Below are 22,083 nucleotides of genomic sequence, written 5' to 3' on the forward strand. Positions count from 1 at the left end.
ATATACTGCTGAAGCGAGCATTCCATACGAATTTTAGAATTGTTTGTCCTGCCTCTGTGAAAAAATGCTGGTGGTATTTTGGTACAGATTGCATTGAAAGTATAGATTGCTCTGGGTAGCATAGATGTTTTAACCATATTTGTTCTTCCAATCCATGAGCATGGAATGTTTTCCCATTTCTTTGTGTCTTCCTAAATTTCTTTCGTAAGTATTCTTTGGTTTTCAGAGTATAGACCTCTTTGGTTAGGTTTATTCCTAGGCAGTTTTATGGTTTTTGGTACAATTATAAATGAATTGATTCTTTGATTTCTCTTTCTGCTGCTTCATTGTTAGTATGTAGAAATGTAACAGACTTCTGCGTGTTGATTTTATATCCTGCAACTTTGCTGATTTTCTGTTATCACTTCTAGCAATTTTTTGGTAGTCTTCCCACGTAGAGTACCATGTCATCTACAAAGAGTGAAAATTCGACTTTTTTTTTTTTTTTGCTAATTCTATGCCTTTTATTTCTTTTTGTTATCTGATTGTTGAGGCTAGGACTTCCAGTATTGTGTCGAACAACAGTGGTGAGAGTTGACATCCTTGTCATGTTCCTGACCTCAGAAGGGAAGAGCTCTCTGTTTTTCTCCATTGAGGATATTTGCTGTGGGTCTTTTTTTCTTTAAGATTTTATTTATTCATGAGAGACACACAGAGAGAGGCAGAGACATAGGCAGAGGGAGAAGCAGGCTGCCTGGGGAGAGCCTGATGTGGGATTTGATCCCAGGATCCTGGGAATACTACCCAAGCTGAAGTCAGTTGCTCAACCACTGAGCCACCCAGGCATCCCTCTGTGGGTTTTTTGTATATGGCATCTAGGATGTTGAGGTATGCTCCCTTTATCCCCACATTGCAGAGGGGTTTTTTTTTTTTTAATCAAGAAAGGATGCTGGTGTTGCCATCACCAGGTGACTCCATGACAGTCCTCACCATAGAAAGAGGACACATTGGCCTCGTGCCTTCAGCCAGCCTGCCAACCAGCCAGCCAGGAGAAGCAGAGATGGATGTTCCCAAGGAGGATGACATTTTTCTCTTCGCTGATGAAAAATTTGACTTGGATATTTCATTATCTTTTTGAAGTGCAAATGAACATGAAGTCTTCTTTGGACATGTTGAACATAAAGAAAAATGTGTCGCTGGGACACCTGGGTGGCTCAGTGGTTGAGCATCTGCCTTCAGCTCAGGGTGTGATCCTGGTGTTCCAGGATCGAGTCCTACATTGGGCTCCCTGCATGGAGCCTGCTTCTCCCTCTGCCTGTGTCTCTGCCTCTCTCTCTCTGTGTCTCTCATGAATAAATAAACCAGATCTTAAAAAAAAAGGAAAGATGTGTTGTTGCCAGCTTGGAAATCATCACATTCTCAAAGAACCTCTTTTGCCAGCCTTGGAATGTCACTTCACCTGGAGTCCTCTCACTGGGGAAAAATTTGTGGAAGTGTATAAAAAGCTCACTTATTGGCCTTACAGATACAAAGCAAAAGCAAAAACAAGGCAGCCCGAGATGTCATAGTTGAAGAACTTTGGAGCCAGGGCGTGGAGAGATTTATACAGCAATCAAAAAATAAACCTCTTTGAGAAAGAAAGTGAAAAGAAGAAAAGCCCCTAGTCACTTAAGAGGGAGACAAATTACCCATCAGACAGCCCCTTGGGGGGCCTGCCGCTTTGGGGAACCCTGACCTCCTCTGGCGTGGCCCTGCCAAGCGCTCCACCCAGGCTGGCCTTGCCCTAACACAGGGATCCCCACGCTCACTCTGCTCTTCTTTGCCAGTCGAACCAAGAAATGCTCACCCTCCACATCAGGCAGAGACTCAGAAAATGGTCATCAGCAAATTGGTGCGCCCTGGAGCTTTGTCTGTGAGAGGGAAAAACATTCATGTGGCCACCGAGCAGCCTATGAAAAGGATACCAGCTAGTCCTTCCAGTATGAAAATCCTAAATGAAAAGGAATCCCACAGGGATGTGCCCCCTGGCAAGTCCAGTGCTGCTCGAGAGCGTGCCAGCTGGTGGAAACCATTGGGTCCAAAGCAAGTGATCCCTCCCTATTCCAAACAAGTTGGGGCTGAAGAAAACCCTATTGAAACCACATGGTTGTGCTGGTGGTCTTTCGAGAAAGTCCTCTTCGTCAGGGTCCATTTGGGTTGTGATTTGCAGCGCGTGTGCCTCTCCAGCAGCCCGCAGAGCTAGATCAAATGAACCTGCAAGGACTCCTGCAAGCAGTTCCCCGCCGGGGTCAAACCCCAGCGAGTCATACAAAAAAACACCACCCGCCATGCCCGGCAGCCTCTGCAGGCAGGCCCTGCGGGTGAGTCCTGAGGCGGGGCAAGCGCCGCGGTGGCTGAGGGGACGGCATACCCAGCTAAGGCTCCTAGCCTAGCGGCTCTCAGTAGAGCCGGGATGCCAGAACCAAACTGGAGGCCCAAGACCGAGTCCCGCTCCAGCGTGTCACAGCCCTCTCAGTTGGATACAGCCGGGCGTGCAAGGAGGCGTGACTCCTACCTAGAATGCGAGACGCTGGCTCTGCCCACCCGTACAAGTCAATTTAAGTTTCCCAAGTTTTAGCGCGACGCCCAAGTCCTGTGGGGTACAGAGGCCGCAATCCTGTACGTTGCGGTGGGGAGGGTGGTTGTCCACCGCGCGGCTGCTAGAGGCTCGCAAAGCCTCCTAAGCAGTACAAGGACGCCCGTGAGTACGAAGCACGCATCAGCTCTGCCCACACCTGCCAGCCGTCGGCTCTCTGGTCTTCCACCGGTCACCCCTAAAACTGTGAGCTCTGGTTTTGCCCCTCTGTGCGTCGGCTCCACCGCGTTCTTCCGAGCCCCGGAAAAAAAAATCTTGCGTGAGAGTTGCACCCACGAGGGAGTGCCACAGATAAGCTACCTCTAAGTGCGGGGACTCCTCGCTTGACTGGCCTTTCTCCCCTCTGTTGGCTGTGCCACAACAGGCACTTAACTCTTCTCCAGAAAAAGGGGACTTTTTCAAAAACTATAAGCACGGAAGCAGTGCTGGATGCAGCCCCGCCTCTCAAGGACTTCAAGGTGGATCAACTTGCCATCACTCCGAAAGCTGAAAGCACAGCCCTGATTGACTTCCCTCTTGTTGACTTTGGCAATACTCCGGAAGCAAACGCCACTCTGGGATCTGAGAGCAGACCTCCGATCGGCCTACTGATAAACACTCCGGATGTGAACAGAAACACGGTGTCCAAGCCTCCCCATGAGGTGGCACAGCTGATAGACTTAGCTGTTCCTCTGATTCAGCTGAGTCCTACAGCCTATGTGGAAACCATGGATTCTCCACTTCTCCAGTTCTGAGTAGAATACAGTTCTTTGCACTTTACTCTTTGTTAAAAGAGCGGTCAGTCCTAAGGTGTTTTTCAACCCTTAGAAATAAATATTAGGGGCAGCCCGTGTGGCTCAGCGGTTTAGCGCCGCCTTCAGCCCAGGGTGTGATCCTGGAGACCCTGAATCGAGTCCCATGTCAGGCTCCCTGCATGGAGCCTGCTTCTCCCTCTGCCTGTGTCTCTGCCTCTCTCTCTCTCTCTCTCTCTCTCTCTCTCTCTGTCTCTCATGGATAAATAAATGAAATCTTAAAAAAAAAAGAAAGAAATTTTAGGAGAAATTGTATTGGGGGGAAAACACCAACTCCCAGTAAAAGTCCAGAGCCTGGAGGGCATGCTGCGGGACAGGGGGTGTTTGGGGCTCCGGAAGGCCATTGCTGTCCAGCAGCTCCCCCTTCTGTTGCCCCGAGCACCCAGCAGGAGCATGGAGTTGCAGTGGCTCCAGATGAAGAATCTTGTTTTGAATCTTTTGTATGTAAAATAGCAAGTGACTATTTTTAAAATTAAGTTTGCATGAAAAGTTAAATATTACAGATTTACACTAAATTGTAGAATGAAAGAAAATGTATTAAAGCACACACATACAAAAGAAACGATGCTGTATTTTGTCAAATGCTTTTTCTGCATCTATGGAAAGGATCATATGGTTTGTGTCCTTTGACATGATGTTGATTGATTTCAGGATTGATTGTGTCCTTTGACATGATGTTGATTGATTTCAGGATGTTAAACCACCCCTACAGCCCAGGAATAAATTCAAGTCTTGGTCATGGTGAATAATCCTTAGGATGTACTTTTGGATTCTACTAACTAGTATCTTGGTGCGTCTATATTCATGAGGGATATTGGTCTGTAATTCTCCTTCTTAGTGGAGTCTTCGTCTGGTTTTGGGATCCAGGTAATGCTGGCCTCATAGAATGGGCTTGGAAGTTTGCCTTCTATTTCTTCTGGAACAGTAACAGAAGAATAGTATTAATTCTTCTTTAAGTGTTTGGTAGAATTCCCCTGGGAAGCCATCTGGCCCTGGACTCTTGTTTGCTGGGAGATTTTTTATTACTGATTCAATTTCTTTGTTGGGATATTTTTTATCACTGATTCAACTTCTCTGCTGTTATGGGTCTGTTCGGGTTCTGTTTCTTCCTGCTTCTGTTTTGGTTATATGTTTCTAGGAATTTATCCCTTTCTCCCAGATTGCCTAATATGTTGGCATATAATTGTTCATAATATTCTCTTATAATTGTATTTCTGCAGTGTTGGTTGGGATCTCTCCTTTCATTCATGATTTTATTTATTTGGGTTCTTTCTCTTTTCTTTTTGAAAGAATAGATCACATACTGGCTCACAAATCAGGACTCAAATGGTACAAAAAGACTGAGATCATAGCATGCATATTTTTAGACCACATGCTATGAAACTTGAAGTCAACCATAAGAAAAAATTGGGAATAACCACGCATACATAGAGTTTAAAGAATATCCTACTAAAGAACGAATGGGTCAACCAGAAAATTACAGAAGAAATTTTTAAAAACACATGGAAGAAAATGAAAAACATGACAGTTCAGAACCTTTGGGATGCAGCAGGTGCAGTCCTAAGAGGGAAGTATATAGCAGTACAGGCCTTCCTCAAGAAATAAGAAAGGTCTTGGGGCACCTGGGTGGCTCAGTCGATTAGGCATCTGCCTTCAGCTCTGGTCATGATCCTGAGGTCCTGAGATTGAGCACCACATGGGGCTCCCTGCTCAGTGGAAAGCTTACTTCTCCCTCCTCCTCTCCTTCTGCCTTCTGCTCCCCCTGTTTGTGTGCTATTTCTCTGTCAAATAAATAAATAAAATCTTAACAAAAATGAAATAAAGTTCTCAATAGACTACCTAAACTTACACCTAAAGGAGCTGGTAAAAGCAGCAAATAAAGCCTAAATCCGGCAGAAAAGAAATAATAAGGTTAGTGCAGAAATCAATGATACAGAAATTAAAAAACAAACAGTAAAACAGATCAATGAAACTAAGAGCTGCTTTTTTGAAAGAATTAACAAGATTGATAAACCCCTAGCCTCTGATGGATATTTAAAATGGTTTTATTTTTCTCTAATAAAGAGCAGCAGCAAACATACCAGTAGGAGTTTCCTGAGCTGTCATGTTTCTCTAGGTGAACACTTCGAAAGTGGGTTGCTGGGGTATGGACATTTGAAATTTCAATACATACTGCCAAGTTGCCTTTCAAAAGCATTATGCCAATTTTCATTCTCATCAGCAGTATTTCTTCATGTTTCCTCAGACTCTAACTTTTAAACTGTTTACCGGTCTGATGGATGGAAAAAAAATGGTAACTTATGTTTATTTGTTTTAAATTTTCATTGTATCATTGCTAGTGAAGTTGAATATCATTTCATATGTTTTTTAGTCCATCCTTTATGAACTGCTTGTAAACTTTGTTTAGGTTTTCTTACAGCATTGTCTTTTCCATATTGAGTTGTAGGAGTCATTTCTAGTTCTGAATATTCACCCTTTATCTATTATGCATGTTGCTGATATTCTTCCATAATATGTAACATGTTTATGGTTTGTGTTATCATACAGAAGTTTTAAATGTTTGTATAGTGATTTGATTATATCAACCTTTTTCTTCTATTGTTTTTTCTGTTTTGTTTACTATTAGAAGGCCTTTCTTGGGATGCCTGAGTGGCTCAGTGGTTGAGCATCTGCCTTTGGCTCAGGGCGTAGTCCCAGTTTGGGAATCGAGTTCCACATCAGGTTGCCTGTGAGGAGACTGCTTCTTCCTCGGCCTATGTCTCTGCCTCTCTCTGTGTCTCTCATGAATAAATAAAATCTTTTTTCTAAAAAAAGGTCTTTCTTATCCAAGGCAACAACCATTTTCTCTTTTTCTCCTTCTGTTATAGTGCTTTCCATCTATGTCTTTAATCTACCTTAAACTCATTTCCTTCTCAAACCTTTGTGCTTTTCCTATCTAGATACTCTCTTCCCCAGACCTTCCTATGGCTGACACCTTCAGCACTTGGTTCAACTACCTGTTCTTCCAGAAGGCCTTCCCGGCTACCCTAACTAAACTGACCACCCACTCTCCATTAATATGTACCTTAGTTCATTACCTTCATTTCTTTTCTTTTTAAAAATATTTTATTTATTTATTTACTCATGAGAGACACAGAGACATAGGCAGAGGAAGAAGAAAGCTCCCTGCAGGGAGCCTGATGGGGGACTCTATCCCAGGACCCCGGGATCATGACCTAAGTTGAAGGCCAGACGCTCAACCATTGAGGCACCCAGGTGCCTCGATTTATTTTCTTCATAGATCACCTCTCCAAAGTTATCTATTTGTTGTGTCTCTTTAGATTGGAAACTCCATAAGAGTAGGGATTTTCTCTTGTTCCCAGCTCCTAGAATACTTTTAGAGTTTATTCTAGTGAATTTGACATGATATAGGGATAAAGTAAGTTTTCCCCAAATGGATAGCTGGTTGTTTCAACACCAAGTCTCCCTTTTAAAAAGGAGAATTATTTCAGTCATCCTGTTTTTTTACTTCTACTAAATACTGAGTGAGTCAAGAATGGTTATAATTATTATTCAGTACAGTGATTCTCAACGTTGGTGGTATATTAGGATCATACTTAGAGATTTTTTAAAAATTTAGATATAGAGTATGTATTAGTTTTTTAGGGCTACCATAGCAAAGTACCACAAACTGGATAGCATAAAACCATAGAAATTTATTATCTCACTGTTCTGGAGGTGAGAAGTCCAGAATCAAGGTGTTGGCAGGCCATGCTGTTTCTAAAAGCCCTAGCAGAGCATCCTTCCTTTCTTTCTAGCTTTTGGTGGTTGCGATCCTTGACATTCCTTGGCTTGTAGATGTATCACTATGCCTCCACCATCACATGGTGTTCTCCCTGTGTGCCTGAATTTCCCTTTTCTTATGAGGATCCCAATCATTGGATTAAGATCCACCCTATGACCTCATTTTAACATGATTACATCCTCAAAGGTAATATTTCTGAATAAGGTTAAAATCACAGGCTCTGGGTGAATGTGAATCTTGGGGACATACTACTCAACCCCCTACGGAGTGTCACATTTTATAAAATCTGCTTCACTAGGTCTGGAGTGGAGGCCTCGTATACTTAATTTTTAAGAGCTTCATTGACTTGAGTTCACCTGAAAGGTAAATATGGGAGAAAAACTAGAACATTTCTAAAAAAAAGAGAGAAAGAAAGAAAACGAATGTGAGAGAAAACTAGTTCTGTCAGATATTAAAAATACTACAGAAGTAAAATGATTCATACAGTATAGAACAAAAAATGAATTAGATCAATGGAACAAGTAGATTCCACAAGTAGACCCAAATACATAAAGGAATTTAGTTTATGATAAATGTGGCAATTGAAATTAGTGGGGAGAAAAAAGGCTTATTCCATAAATAGTGCTCAGACAACTGGCTATTTGTTGTTGGGGCAGGGGACGGAGTATCCTTACCTTACTCCTTGTACCAAAATATAATTCTAGATGGATCAGAAGTGGAAAAGGAAAAAAAATGAAAACATAATTCTAGAAGAAAAGATGGATGTACTTATATGTACTTAGGAATAGGGAATGCCCTTTTAAAGCAGACTCCCAAACCCAGATGCCAATAAAGGAAACTATTGATAGATTTGTGTCATAAAAGTTAAAAGCTTCGTGAGACAGAAATACCATAAACAAATTAAAAAGATCAACAGAGCTGGGAAAACATATTTGCAACATATATGACCAAGGGCTAGTTTCTTTAATTTACAATAAGTTAAGAAAAAAAAATCAACATGAAAAAGGCAAAACCCAATAGTAAAATGAGCTAAAGAATAAGCAAGTAATTTACAAAGGAAAACATATATACATCAATACAGATTTGAAAAGATGTTCAGTCTCATCCATGAGGCATATGAGAAGTATATTTCTTATGTATTATGTAAGAAATATAAATCGAAACAATAAAACTCCATCTTCACCTATCATTTTGGGAAGCATTTAAAGTTTGATTATATGCAGAGCAAGTGAGGATATGAGAAAATAGATACACACTGCTGGTGAGACCGTAAGTTGGTGCAGCTTTTTACAGGTACAAATTGGCAATATTTATCAAAATAGAACATGCACATATTCTTTGACTAAATGGGTGGACTTTGCTAGAGTATTCACAGCAATCGTTTCCTACTTTTTCCTTTCTACCAATTCATGGTTTTTATTTGTGTATCTATTCTTCCCACTCATAGTCCATGTATTATGGGGTAGACTGATTCTAATATGTCTGGCCACAGACATTATTACTTCAGGGGAGATTTGTAATGTAAGCCAGCCAATTAGGGTGCACCCTAGGAGTCCTGCTCATATGAAAGACTGGATCAGAAGTTTTTGCTGAACTTAAAGGAAGAGACTGTGTCCATGGCCACTGGCAGCCATCTCATGGTTACCTTGCCTACAGCAATGTTTCTCAGCCTTTAGTGTGCATCAGAATTACCTAGTCTGTTAAAACACAAATTGCTTATCTCCCTCCTCAGAATTTCAAATTCTGTAGATCTGAGGTAGGGACCAAGAATTCCCTTTTGTAAGAAGTTCCCTGATGCTGCTGAGGCTGCTGGTCTGGGGACTGCACTTAAAAATCTACTTGGATAAAGTAGGGATTGCAAAACATGGAAACTAAAAGAAACTGAGTGGCTCAGTTTCTTTTTTTCTCAGTGGCTTTTTTTTTTAACTTGCTAAACAGAAGCATCTAATCATTATACTCAGTAATCTTGCCATTAAAAATGTACCCTATGGATATCATTGCAGAAGTTCACCAAAACATATGCCCCTGGATGATCATTGCAGCCTGGTTTGTAATAGCTAAAACTGGAAGCAATCAAAGCACTTCTCCATAGGGAACTGATCTGATAAAATCATCCATCTAATGGAATACTATGTAGTATTAGAAATTATGAAAGTCTGCGTATGCTCATAAAGAAATATCTCTAAGATACATTAAGTATAAAAAATTATGATGACTCAGTGGGAGTAATTTATGCTTTTTAAACAAAAGAGTAAACAGATGAATATATGAAGGTATATGCTTAGTTATTTCCTGGAAGGTTAATTGCTTCCCGGAAGATTAATTCTTAGAATGGCTATATTTGAGAATGGTTGGAATTGGGGTGGTGCTAGAAGTTTCTGGCATCACTTTGTACATTTTTATTGTTTTAATTATCTATCTTTAGGTAAATTATCCTGTTTTAAAAAAAGAAAATGTCATTTGGAGTTATCTGAGCAAGGCATGGGCCAATTTTAGCTTTTTTCTTTGTATTTCTGTATTGAAAATACAACTAATAAATGTTATATTCTTTTTTAAAAAAATTAAATCATGAAAAAGTAAATGGAAAATTGAAGACTTCTCAGGTATTCAACCAGACTTGAGTGCCACTGTCATGGTGCATAGGTTATAAACTGGTGGGCACCTCTACCTATCCAGCTAGGGAGTTGTTTATTGTACCCTCGTATGCATATGAATCACCTAGGGATCGTGTTAAAATGCAGATTCTGATTGAGTAGATCTAAGGTGGGTCTCAATATTCTGCATTTCTAATAGGCCCCCAAATGGTGCTAATATTGCTGGACCACTGATCAAACTTTGATAGCAAGAAAAAAGGAGGTGAAGAGGAGGAAGATAAAGGAAGCATCAGAGTGGGCTGTGATGATGGGGAGGAAGGGACAGATATGACACTGCAGCAGAATGATCAGATATGGTGGATGAGGAGAATCTGGGATGATGAGGTTTCTGGCCTGGGTGATGAGGATAGTGGTGACATTAACCAGAAGTAGAGGAATCAAGCTGGAGATAGGAGGAGAAATAGGAAACAATGTAGGATTGGTAGCAAGTCTTCATATTTAAACACAATGAGGTATGCTTTTTTGGGGGGAGTTTGCTGGACTTGCCCAGCAGATCATTTGAACTCATTTGAACTCCTCAGTAGAGTTCAGTTAGAGGTAGATTTGGAAGTCATCTATATAAAGGTAAGAGTTGAAGCCATGGGAAGGGATGAATCTCACCAAGGAGAAAGAATACTGAGAAGATGGCTGAGAATAGAAACTCTAAGAAAGGCTTATTTTAAGAGACAGACTAAGGGAGGAAATGAAGAAGAAATCAGGAGGCAGTACAGAAGACTAGATATTCCGAAAAAGATTAGATATTCTGAAGAAGACTAGATATTCTGGCCTCCTACAACCAGAGCAACTTGATCCTGCATAAAATACAATTTGTACTGTATTGCTGGATATGTGAATTGGCAACTACTGCATAGTAAACCATCCCCAAACTCAGTGGCTTGAAACCAAATCATTTATTATTGTTTATGAATCTATGGGTTGGCTGCATATCTCTGCTGTTGGACCAGGCTTGGCTGATCTTGGCTAGGCTTGTGTACTTGTAGTCTGCTGGTGGGTTGGCTGGGGTTAACAGGTCTAGGATGGTCTTGTCTGGTATAGCTGGACAACTGGACAACGGGGTCTCATCTTCCAGAAGGCTAGTCCAGGCTTGTTCTCATGGTAGTTCCAGGGGTTCAAGAGTGAGCGGAAGCATGCAAGCCTTCTTGAGGCCTATGCTAAGAACTGGCATAATTATCACTTCTGCAAAAGTCTATAGGCCAAAACAAAACCTAGTCCAGATTTGAAGGGTGGAGAAACCTATCCATCTCTTAGTGGGAGGAGCTGTAGAAAGTATAGATACAGGAAGATGTGAACAAGTATGGCCATTTTTGTATTCAATTAATCATGCTGGATTTGTCAGAAGTAAAAGGAGTCTTTAGAGGACAAGCAAACATATGATAATGACAGTTAACAAATCTCAGTGAGCTGGCTGCGGGAACGGAGCACTTGAGAAAACTTCCAAAAATGGAATAGCAGTATATCCTTGGAAATTTGAGGTGTTGTTACTGGATGGAACAAGGAAAGGTTGCTGGTTAGGTAGGAAAACAAACAAATAGACACCTGCCATAGAATCTAAGAGTCTAGCATTTTTCATTGGAAAATTCTACAAATGCTTTATTTTTTATTTTTATTTTTTAGATTGTATTTATTCACGAGAGACACAGAGAGAGGCAGAGACATAGGCAGAGGGAAGAGAAGCAGGTTCCATGCAGGGAGCCTTATGTGGGACTCGATCCCGGAACTCCGGGATCCTGCCCTGAGCTGATGGCAGACAACCAGAGCCACCCAGGTGTCCCTCTACAAATACTTTAAATTAACAATGAATAGTTTTGGTCTTTCTGGTCCTAGAAACTAGTATGCTCATGGGCCGACTTTAGAGTTTGAACTGAGACTCAAAACCAGTATGCCAACCATGTCTTCTTAATGTACAGAAGGTATTTTCACTTCCATTAGCTTTTTAAAATTTATTTTTATTTTATTTTTATTTTTTAAAAAGATTTTATTTATGCATCCATTAGAGTCACACAGAGAGAGAGAGAGGCAGAGACACAGGCAGAGGGAGAAGCAGGCTCCATGCAGGGAGCCCGACACGGGACTCGATCCCAGGTCTCCAGGATCATGCCCTGGGCTGAAGGCGGCGCTAAACCGCTGAGCCACCCGGGCTGCCCTCCATTAGCTTTTTTTTAAATCGGAGTTCAATTTTCAACATGTAGCATATCACCCATTGCTCATCCCATCAAGTTCCCCCCTCAGTGCCTGTCACCCATTCACCCCAACCCCCCACCCATCTCCCTTTCCACTACCCCTTATTCGTTTCCCAGAGTTAGGAGTCTCTCATGTTCTGTCACCCTCACTGATATTTCCCACTCATTTTCTCTCCTTTCCCCTTTATTCCCTTTCACTATTTTTTATATTCCCCAAAGGAATGAGACCATAGAATGCTTGTCCTTCTCTGACTGACTTGCTTCACTCAGCATAATACCCTCCAGTTCCATCCACGTCGAAGCAAATGGGGGGTATTTGTCATTTCTAATGGCTGAGTAGTATTCCATTGTATACACACACCACATCATCTTTATCCATTCATCTTTCGATGGACACTGAGGTTCCTTGCACAGTTGGGCTATTGTGGACATTGCTGCTATAAACATTGGGGTGCAGGTGTCCCGACGTTTCACTGCCTCTTTATGTTTGGGGTAAATCCCCAGCAGTGCAATTGCTGGGTCGTAGGGCAGTTCTATTTTTAACTCTTTGAGGAACCTCCACACAGTTTTCCAGAGTGGCTGCACCAGTTCACATTCCCACCAACAGTACAAGAGGGTTCCCCTTTCTCCCCATCTCTCCAACATTTGTTGTTTCCCGTCTTGTTACTTTTCCCCATTCTCACTGGTGTGAGGTGGTATCTCATTGTGGTTTTGATTTGTATTTCCCTGATGGCAAAGGATGCGGAGCATTTTCTCATGTGCTTGTTGGCCATATCTATGTCTTCCTCTGTGAGATTTCTGTTCAGGTCTTTTGCCCATTTCATGATTGGATTGTTTATATCTTTTCTGTTGAGTGTAATAAGTTCTTTATAGGTCTTGGATACTAGTCCTTTATCTGATATGTCATTTGCAAATATCTTCTTCCATTCTGTAGGTTGTCTTTTAGTTTGTTGACTGTTTCTTTGGCTGTGCAGAAGCTTTTCATCTTGAAGACCCAATAACTCATTTTTACTTTTGTTACCCTTGCCTTCATAGATGTATCGGGCAAGAAGTTCCTGTGGCCAAGTTCAAATAAGGTGTTGCCTGTGTTCTCCTCTAGGATTTTGACAGATTCTTGTCTCACATTTAGATCTTTCATCTGGGGATCCCTGTGTGGCCCAGCGGTTTAGTGTCTGTCTTCGGCCCAGGGCGTGATCCTGGGGTCCCAGGATCGAGTCGCGCATTGGGCTCCTTGCGTGGAGCCTGCTTCTCCCTCTGCCTGTGTCTCTGCCTCTCTCTGTGTCTCTCATGAATAAATAAATAAAATCTTTTTTTAAAAAAGGATCTTTCATCCATTTTGAGTTTATCTTTGTGAATGGTGTAAGAAATGGTCTAGTTTCATTCTTCTGCATGTGGCTGTCCAATTTTCCCAGCACCATTTATTGAAGAGACTGTCCTTCTTCCAGTGGATAGTCTTTCCTGCTTTGACGAATATTGGTCGACCATAGAGTTGAGGCCCCATTTCTATATTCTCTATTCTGTTCCATTGATCTATGTGTCTACTTTTGTGCCAGTACCACACTGTCTTGATGACCACAGCTTTGTGGTACAACCTGAAATCTGGCATTGTGATGCCCCCGGCTCTGGTTTTCTTTTTCAATATTCCCCTGGCTATTCAGGGTCTTTTCTGATTCCACACAAATCTTAAGATGATTTGTTCCACACTCTGAAGAAAGTCCATGGTATTTTGATAGGGATTGCATTAAATGTGTAAATTGCCCTGGGTAGCATTGACATTTTCACAATATTAATTCTTCCAATCAATGAGCGTGGAATATTTTTCCATCTCTTTGGGTCTTCCTCCATTTCTTTCAGAAGTGTTCTGTAGTTTTTAGGGTATAGATCCTTTACCTCTTTGGTTAGGTTTATTCCTAGGTATTTTATGCTATTTGGTGCAATTGTAAATGGGAATGACTCCTTAATTTCTCTTTCTTCAGTCTCATTGTTAGTGTATAGAAATGCCACTGATTTCTGGGCATTGATTTTTGTATCCTGCCACACTGCCGAATTGCTGTATGGGTTCTAGCAATCTTGGAGTGGAGTCTTTTGGGTTTTTTATGTACAGTATCATGTCATCTGCAAAGAGGGAGAGTTTGACTTCTTCTTTGCCAATGTGAATGCCTTTTGTTTCTTTTTGTTGCCTGATTGCTGAGACTAGGACGTCTAGTCCTATGTTGAATAGAAGTGGTCAGAGTAGACATCCCTGTCGTGTTCCTGATCTTAGGAGAATGGCTCCCAGTGTTTCCCCATTGAGAATGATATTGGCTGTGGGCTTTTCATTGATGGCTTTTAAGTTGCTGAGGAATGTTCCCTCTATCCCTACACTCTTCAGAGTTTTGATCAGGCCTGGATGCTGTCTTTTGTCAAATGCTTTCTCTGCATCTATTGAGAGGATCCTATGGTTCTTGGTTTTTCTCTTGAGGATATGATCTATCACGTTGATTGCTTTGCGAGTGTTGAGCAAGCCTTGCATCCCGGGGATAAATCCCACTTGTGGTCATGGTGAATAATCTTCTTAATGTACTGTTGGATCCTATTGGCTAGTATCTTGTTGAGAATTTTTGCATCCATGTTCATCAGGGATATTGGTCTATAATTCTCCTTTTCGGTGGGGTCTTTGGTTTTGGAATGAAGGTGATGCTGGCCTCATAGAACGAGTTTGGAAGTACTCCATCTCTTTCTATCTTTCTGAACAGCTTTAGCAGGATAGGTATGGTTTCTTCTTTAAACGTTTGACAGAATTCCCCAGGGAAGCCATCTGGCCCTGGACTTTTGTGTCTTGGGACGTTTTTGATGACTGCTTCAATTTCCTCCCTGGTTATTGGCCTGTTCAGGTTTTCTATTTCTTCCTGGTCCAGTTTTGGTAGTTTGTGGTTTTCCAGAAATGCGTCCATTTCTTCTAGATTGCCTAATTTATTGGCGTATAGCTGCTCATAATATGTTTTTACAATCGTTTGTATTTCCTTGGTGTTGGTTGTGATCTCTCCTTTTTCATTCGTTATTTTATTAATTTGAGTCTTTTCTCTTTTGTTTTTTTAATAAGGCTGGCTAATGGTTTATCTATCTTATTAATTCTTTCAAAGAACCAACTCCTGGTTTTGTTGATCTGTTCCACAGTTCTTCTGGTCTCTATTTCATTGAGTTCTGCTTGATTCCTTATTAACTCTCTTCTTCTGCTGGGTGTAGGTCTTATTTGCTTAACTTTCTCCAGTTCCTTTAGGTGCAAGGTTAGCTTTCTATTTGAGTTTTTTCCAGTTTTTTCAGGGATGCTTGTTTTGCGATATATTTCCCCCTTAGGACTGCTTTTGCTGTATCCCAGAGATTTTGAATGGTTGTATCTTCATTTTCTCATTAGTTTCCATGAATCTTTTTAATTCCTCTCTAATTTCCTGGTTGACCCTTTGATCTTTTAGCAGGATGCTCTTTAACCTCCACGTGTTTGAATTTCTTCCAAATTTCTTCTTGTGATTGAGTTCAAGTTTCAAAGCGTTATGGGCTGAAAATATGCAGGGGACAATCCCAATCTTTTGGTATCCGTTGAGACCTGATTTGTGACCCAGTATGTGGTCTCTTCTGGAGAAAGCTCCATGTGCACTTGAGAAGAATGTGTATTCAGTTGCGTTTGGATGCAAATTTCTGTAAATATCCGTGAAATCCATCTGGCCCAGTGTATCATTGAAAGCTCTTGTGTCTTTGGAGATGTTGTTTTTAGAAGGTCTGTCATTTGCAAAAAGTGCCGTGTTGAAGTCTCCCAGTATTAGTGTATTATTAGCTAAGTATGTCTTTACTTTGCTTATTAATTGATTGATATACTTCGCAGCTCCCACATTAGGGGCATAAAGATTCATGATTGTTAGGTCCTCGTGTTGGATAGATCCTTTAAGTATGATATAGTGTCCCTCTTCATCTCTTACTACAGTCTTTGGGATAAACTTTAATTTGTGTGATATGAGGATTGCCACCCCTGCTTTCTTTTGAGGACCATTTGAATGCTTAATGTTTCTCCACCTTTCATTTTCAGGCTGTAGGTGTCCTTATGTCTAAAATGGGTCTCTTGTCGACAGCAAATAGATCCAGTCTGAAACTCTGCGCCTTTTGATGGGATCATTAAGCCTATTCACGTTCAGAGTTACTATTGAAAGATATGAATTTAGTGTCATCATGATACCTATTCAGTCCCTGTTTTTGTTGGTTATTTCTTTGGGCTTCCACTTTGTTTTACAGAGTCCCCCTTAATATTTCTTGCAGAGCTGGTTTGGTGGTCACATATTCTTTCAGTTTCTGCCTATCTTGGAAGCTCTTTATCTCTCCTTCTATTCTGAGTGAGAGCCTTGCTGGATAGAGTATTCTTGGCTGCATGTTCTTCTTTAGGACCCTGAATATATCCTGCCAGGCCTTCCTGGCCTGCCAGGTCTCTGTGGAGAGGTCTGCTGTTAACCTAATACTTCTCCCCATGTAAGTTAGGAATCTCTTGTCTCTTGCTGCTTTAAGGATCTTTTCTTTATCTTTGGAATTTACAAGTTTCTCTATTAAATGTTGGGGTGTTTTACAGTTTTTATTGATTTTAGGGGGGGATCTCTCGAACTCCTGGGTCTGAATACCTGTTTCCCTCCCGAAATTAGGGAAATTCTCAGCTATGATTTGTTCAAATATGCCTTCTGGTCCTCTGTCCCTCTCGGCGCCCTCTGGAACCCCAATTAAACGTAGATTTTTTCTTCTGAGGCTGTCATTTATTTCCCTTAACCTTTCCTCGTGATCTTTTAATTGTTTTTCTCTTTCTTCCTCAGCTTCCTTCCTTGTCATCAACTTGTCTTGTATGTCACTCACTCGTTCTTCTGCCTCATTAACCCTCGTTGTCAGGACCTCCAGTTTGGATTGTATCTCATTTAATTGATTTTTAATTTCGGTCTGATTTGGTCTAAATTCTGCAGTCATGAAGTCTCTTGAATCCTTTGTGCTTTTTTCCTTTGCCACCAAGTAGCTTTATAATTGTGCTTCTGAATTGGTTTTCTGACATGGAAGTGTAATCCAAATTTTGTAACTCTGTGGGAGAGAGTACTGTTTCTGATTCTTTTGTGGTGAGTTCTTTCTAGGCATTTTGCTCAGTACCGAGTGGCTAAAAACAGGTTGTACAGGAAAAAGGAAGAAATAAAAAGAGTAAAAAAGGGAAAAAAATCAAACAAAAATCCCCACAAGACAAAAAACAAAAACAAAAAACAAGGAGTGGTATCCTCTGGTTCTATATACTGTAAATCCCTTGACTTCTCCTGGAGCTTTCCAGCGCTGCTTGGTCAAGAACTTGCTCTTCCCCTGTCCTTCCAGCTGGTCTTCTGGGGAAGGGACCTGCCGTGCTGATTCTCAGGTGTGTGCACCTGGGGGAGCTGCCCTGCCCCCTGCCAGGTGCACGGCTCAGTGGGAGCTGTTTATCCTGTGAGGCCCCTGTTCCCTGGCGGCCCCGACCCTCCCAGGCACAGGGTGACACCCGGAGTAACAACAGTGGCAGCGGCCAGCTCTCCAGACTGGAGTCAGCTCCAGCAGTAACTACTATAGTCTCCCAGTTAGCAGGGGCCTGGATGCTCCGGGGGCCGCTGATCTGCACAGCTCCAGGCGCCCGGCGTCAGGAGCGTCCTCGCTGTCCTGTGTCCTCCCAGCCTCCTCCTTGTCCCTAGGGGAACCCAGGATTCTGGACGGTGTCCCCCGGCGCCTGGGATCCGGGGCCTGCACCACTGTAATCGCATTCTTGGGGCTGCGCACCCCCCTCCATGAGGAGCTGCCGCCTGAGCTGCTCCCGAGGCCCTGCCAGGCACACGCTCCAGCCTTTTACCAAGCTCGGCCAGCGGTGTGTGGCGAGCTCTCCCCGGCGTGCACCTCCTCAGTGACCCCGGAAACTTGGAGGCTCCACTGCCCCTCCTGGGATCCTGCCTGAGTTCCCTTTGAGCACCCTTCTGTCCAGGAAGATTTTTAAAGTTCCTGCTTCTCCGGGACTGGGGTTTCCTGTCCTGGAGGCTCCTGCTGCCCACCTTAGCCCGGCTCCTCGCGGGGGTGAGGCCTCCCCCACTGGATTCTTTTTTATTTATTTATTTTTCATCTTCCTACCTTTTTAGAATCGTGAACTCTTCTCTCTAGCGTTCCAGCTGTTCTCTCTTTAAATATCAGGCCAAATTTGTAGGTTTTCAGAATGATTTGAAAGTTATCTAGGTAAGTTGGTGGGGACAGATGACCTGGGGACCCTACTCTTCCATCATCTTGCCCCGACCCCCCCCATTAGGTTGTTTTATTCACACCACTATCAGTCAGGGAGGCAAGGCAGGTATTATTATTCCCACTTAATGCTACTTTTTAAAATAATTTTCACACACAAAATTTTTTTTCACTATCTTATAAAGGTGAACATTTGTGTGCCTTAGGTCCCAGGAGGAGCCATGTGCAAAAGTATTCATAGTAACATTAACAGAAACTCATATTTTCACTGGACAGAGAATGGGTAAATTGTGGTATATTCATACAATGGCTATTCTATAGACCTGAAAGCAAATTAACTAGAACTGTAGCAGCATGTTTGGGTCAGAGAAATCAAACTGAGTTAGCAAAGGAAGTTGTAGACTACATAAAAATTACATTTTTATAAAATTAAAAAGCAGGTAAAACCTAACCAATATATTGTTCAGAGACCATTATGTGATAAAAATATTGAAAAAGAAAACAAAGGGATGAAAAACAAAACTCACGATACCAGTTACCTCTGGGGAAGACAGGGAGATGGAATACTTCTTAGGTTGGTTAGTGGACTCATGTGTATTCATTTTATTACCTAATCTCATAATGTATGTTACATACAGCCTTTTGTATTTATCAAATATTACATGATTTTCTTAAACTGGTCAAAAAGGAACGAGAAATAGGAGAGAAATGTCAGGGAAGCCAGACAGTTTCAGGAGATAGGTTCTGTTTCAGTGTCAATTACTATGGAAGTCCTCAGTGAGATAAGGTCCCTATGAACACCCTGGACTTGGTGACTGAGGGCACACTGTTCACTTTTGGAAGCAGCCACATTCAAATGGAAGGACTGGCACTCAATTATAGGTTAGGAAGGAACATGTTATGAGGAAGTCAGGACTGGGAGCGTCAAGTCTCTCATCCCTTATCATGGCCCTGCATACCCATAAGAGCTCACATTTATCAAGGCTGTATTATCTGCCAGGCACTTTACATCCACTATGTCACTTAATCCTTACAACCATCGCTACAAAGTGGGCTAGGGGAGCTAAGCTCAAATGCTTGTGTTACCACCAGATTATATTCACTTCAGCCACATGCGGGGAATCCCTATGACACTAGAATGGGAATGAATGCTTCACTAGTTCATTCCAAATTGTAGGTATAATAACTCAAGTGGTTAGATAATGGCAACCAGACAAAATGTGATGAATCAGTTCTATGCAGAAATGGGTCATTTCTCCTTGTGATTCAACTCACCAAACTTACCTCTCCCTTGTTCCAGGCATGTAGTAGAACTGTACTTTTCCACTTCTATGAAGTTAGGTGCAAATATGTGACTTGCTTTGTGCGATGAAAAGAGAGAAGTGATGTATGCCATTTTAAGCTTTAAGAGTCAGTATGCATTCTGGCCACATGCCTTCCCCTGATTCAGTAATGGGGTTTGTTAGTCTGAGTTCCCAAGTGACTGTAGATGAAGAGCTCCCCTGCCAATGCATGCTGGACATATATGAGCAAGAAGTAAACCTCTGTTATGTTATTGAGATTTGGGGGTTATTGCTGCAAAAACTAGCTTACCCTGACTGATACACTTCCCTTTTTAACAGTTGGAGATTATTCATGTATAAGGACTGAATAATGAAACGAGAATGTATACAAATGTGTAAAGTGCCTGGACCTCTCTCTGGCACACGATAAGACCTCATTAGATCACTTTCTGTAATCTATTCCTAATAGATGATCACAGAATTTTCCTATTTCTCACACATAAAGACTAGTTGTAGAAGATATAAATATGTTCTAGGCTCACATTATTCCTAATGCTTGTGAGTTTGGAAGATATGTTTTCTTTGTCACTTTTCCCCTCAAATCCATGAAAAAGCACAATTGGCCCTGCTCAGATCATATACCCATTCCACTGGGGAAGGTGAAGCCACATTACTGACCAACCCACCTCTACTGCAAGACAGGGAGGAACACTACCCCAAAAGGAAGAATTGGGTTTAACTGCTAGAAAGAAGAAGGAATGCTGGGCATGCAGAAACAAAGTTATCTGCTTAGTCAAAACAAACTTAGATTTAGAACTCTGGTTTTATTGCTCATTAGCATTTACAAACTTGGGTACCACTGAATGCATTTATTTACTCATATATAAAGTGGGGATAGTACTTACTTTGCAGAGTGGTTTGAGGATTAGAAATAAGGTGCAAGAGTCTGGTACTACACCTGGTACCTAGTAGGTGCTCAATAAATGGTAACTTTTAAAAGCCAAATACTAAAGATTTCCTACTATTAATTTCCGAATTCCAATACTCAAAGGCTAGGTAGGAAAAGGCATCTATAGCCACAATGAACCTAATATTAAACAAACTATGTTACAAATAGGAGTTTTTATTTAAGGGTAAACTGTTTATAAGCTTCAGTAGGCTTCTAATGCTCATCTTTAGACTTAGCTGTTTCCTTTAATCTGTATACACAAGGCACAGAGCAGTTAGGGAGGCCAAGCACAGCTAATGTCACTCAGCAGAAGCAGTAAGGTAAGAAGAATGCCCTAGAGTCCTGGCTTCAGACTCTGCTCCAAGCATGCCTCTATGGGTCAAAGGTGACTCAGAGCTCAGGGTTGTTTTTTTTTTCATAGCCCCATAACACATTTAAATTAATATCATTCAGTGCTGAACCTTTATACTCCATCTTTTTGTTTTTTTGCCACCGGCATATCCTGCCTCAGAAGTCTACAATCTGCTTTATACCAGGGAATATTTTCAAAGGTATTTTAGCTGTCCTTGATTTACTAAGTGCATGCTGGGTGGTATGTGCTAAGAAGACAGCGATGATGAAGTTTAATTGAGGGGCAGAGATGCAGCAAAATGCTATGGGGACTGGGTGTGATGAGTCTGTACAGGGTTCCCTGGTCAGGGATCAGGAAAAGAATCAGAAAGATATGAGCTGAATCTTGGTGGGTAAAGTTGAGAATGTACCAGAGACAAGGGGAGAGAGGCATTCTAGGCAATGGTATAAGCAAATGAGAAGAAATGGATATTAACAGCTATATGGGATGCACTTCGGTGTTGCTGAAATGGGTTAGGGTTGTAGGAAATGAGACTAGAGAAGTGGTCAGGGGCCAGATCATGAAGGGACCATGGAGGTGGGGGTATAACATGTTAGAAGGACAGATTATTCTGGAAGCTGATATACATGGTAGATTAAAGCAGTAGTTCTTAATGTCTCTTGAGTCATAGCTTTTGTTAAGAACCCGAGAAAGGGCAGCCTGGGTGGCTTAGCAGTTTAGCGCTGCCTTCAGCCCAGTGTGGGATCCTGGAGACCTGAGATTGAGTCCCACATCGGGCTCCCTGCATGGAGCCTGCTTCTCCCTCTGCCTGTGTCTCTGCCTCTCTCTCTCTGATGAATAAATAAAATAAAATCTTTAAAAAAAAAAAGAAGAACCCGAGAAAAATATAGGGGCCCTTTCACTGGGAAAAGGTACATACACTTAAACACAAAAATGCTGCTTAAAGTTTCCTGGTTAGGAGTAAGACAGGGGAGCAACTCCAATAATTCAAGTGAGACATGAAGAGGCCTGAACTTAAACCACAGCATCTGGGACAAAAAAGAGACAGATGTGAAAAACAGGAAGATGGTAGAGTATGATCAACAGATCTTGTCACGAGGTGGATTTCAGAAATGAGGGAAAAGCATGAGTCTAGGATAACTCCCAGGTTGGTTTGTGATTTCAACATTTGAGTAGAAGGTAGTGTCTACTTATAGAGAGAAGGAGGTTTCAGAAGAGAGGATGTGTTCAGTCTGG

The 22,083-nt window shown here is 41.8% G+C and overlaps 2 pseudogenes; both read left to right on the forward strand.

The window, feature by feature from the left end:
- Positions 1 to 1,039: 1,039 nt before the first annotated feature.
- LOC112912463 (G2 and S phase-expressed protein 1-like) lies at positions 1,040 to 2,411 on the forward strand (annotated as a pseudogene).
- Positions 2,412 to 2,431: 20 nt separating this feature from the next.
- Positions 2,432 to 3,348, forward strand: LOC140593684 (G2 and S phase-expressed protein 1-like; annotated as a pseudogene).
- The last annotated feature ends 18,735 nt before the right edge of the window (positions 3,349 to 22,083 follow it).

This window comes from Vulpes vulpes, chromosome X (genome assembly GCF_048418805.1).
Source record: "Vulpes vulpes isolate BD-2025 chromosome X, VulVul3, whole genome shotgun sequence".
Lineage (NCBI taxonomy): Eukaryota > Metazoa > Chordata > Mammalia > Carnivora > Canidae > Vulpes > Vulpes vulpes.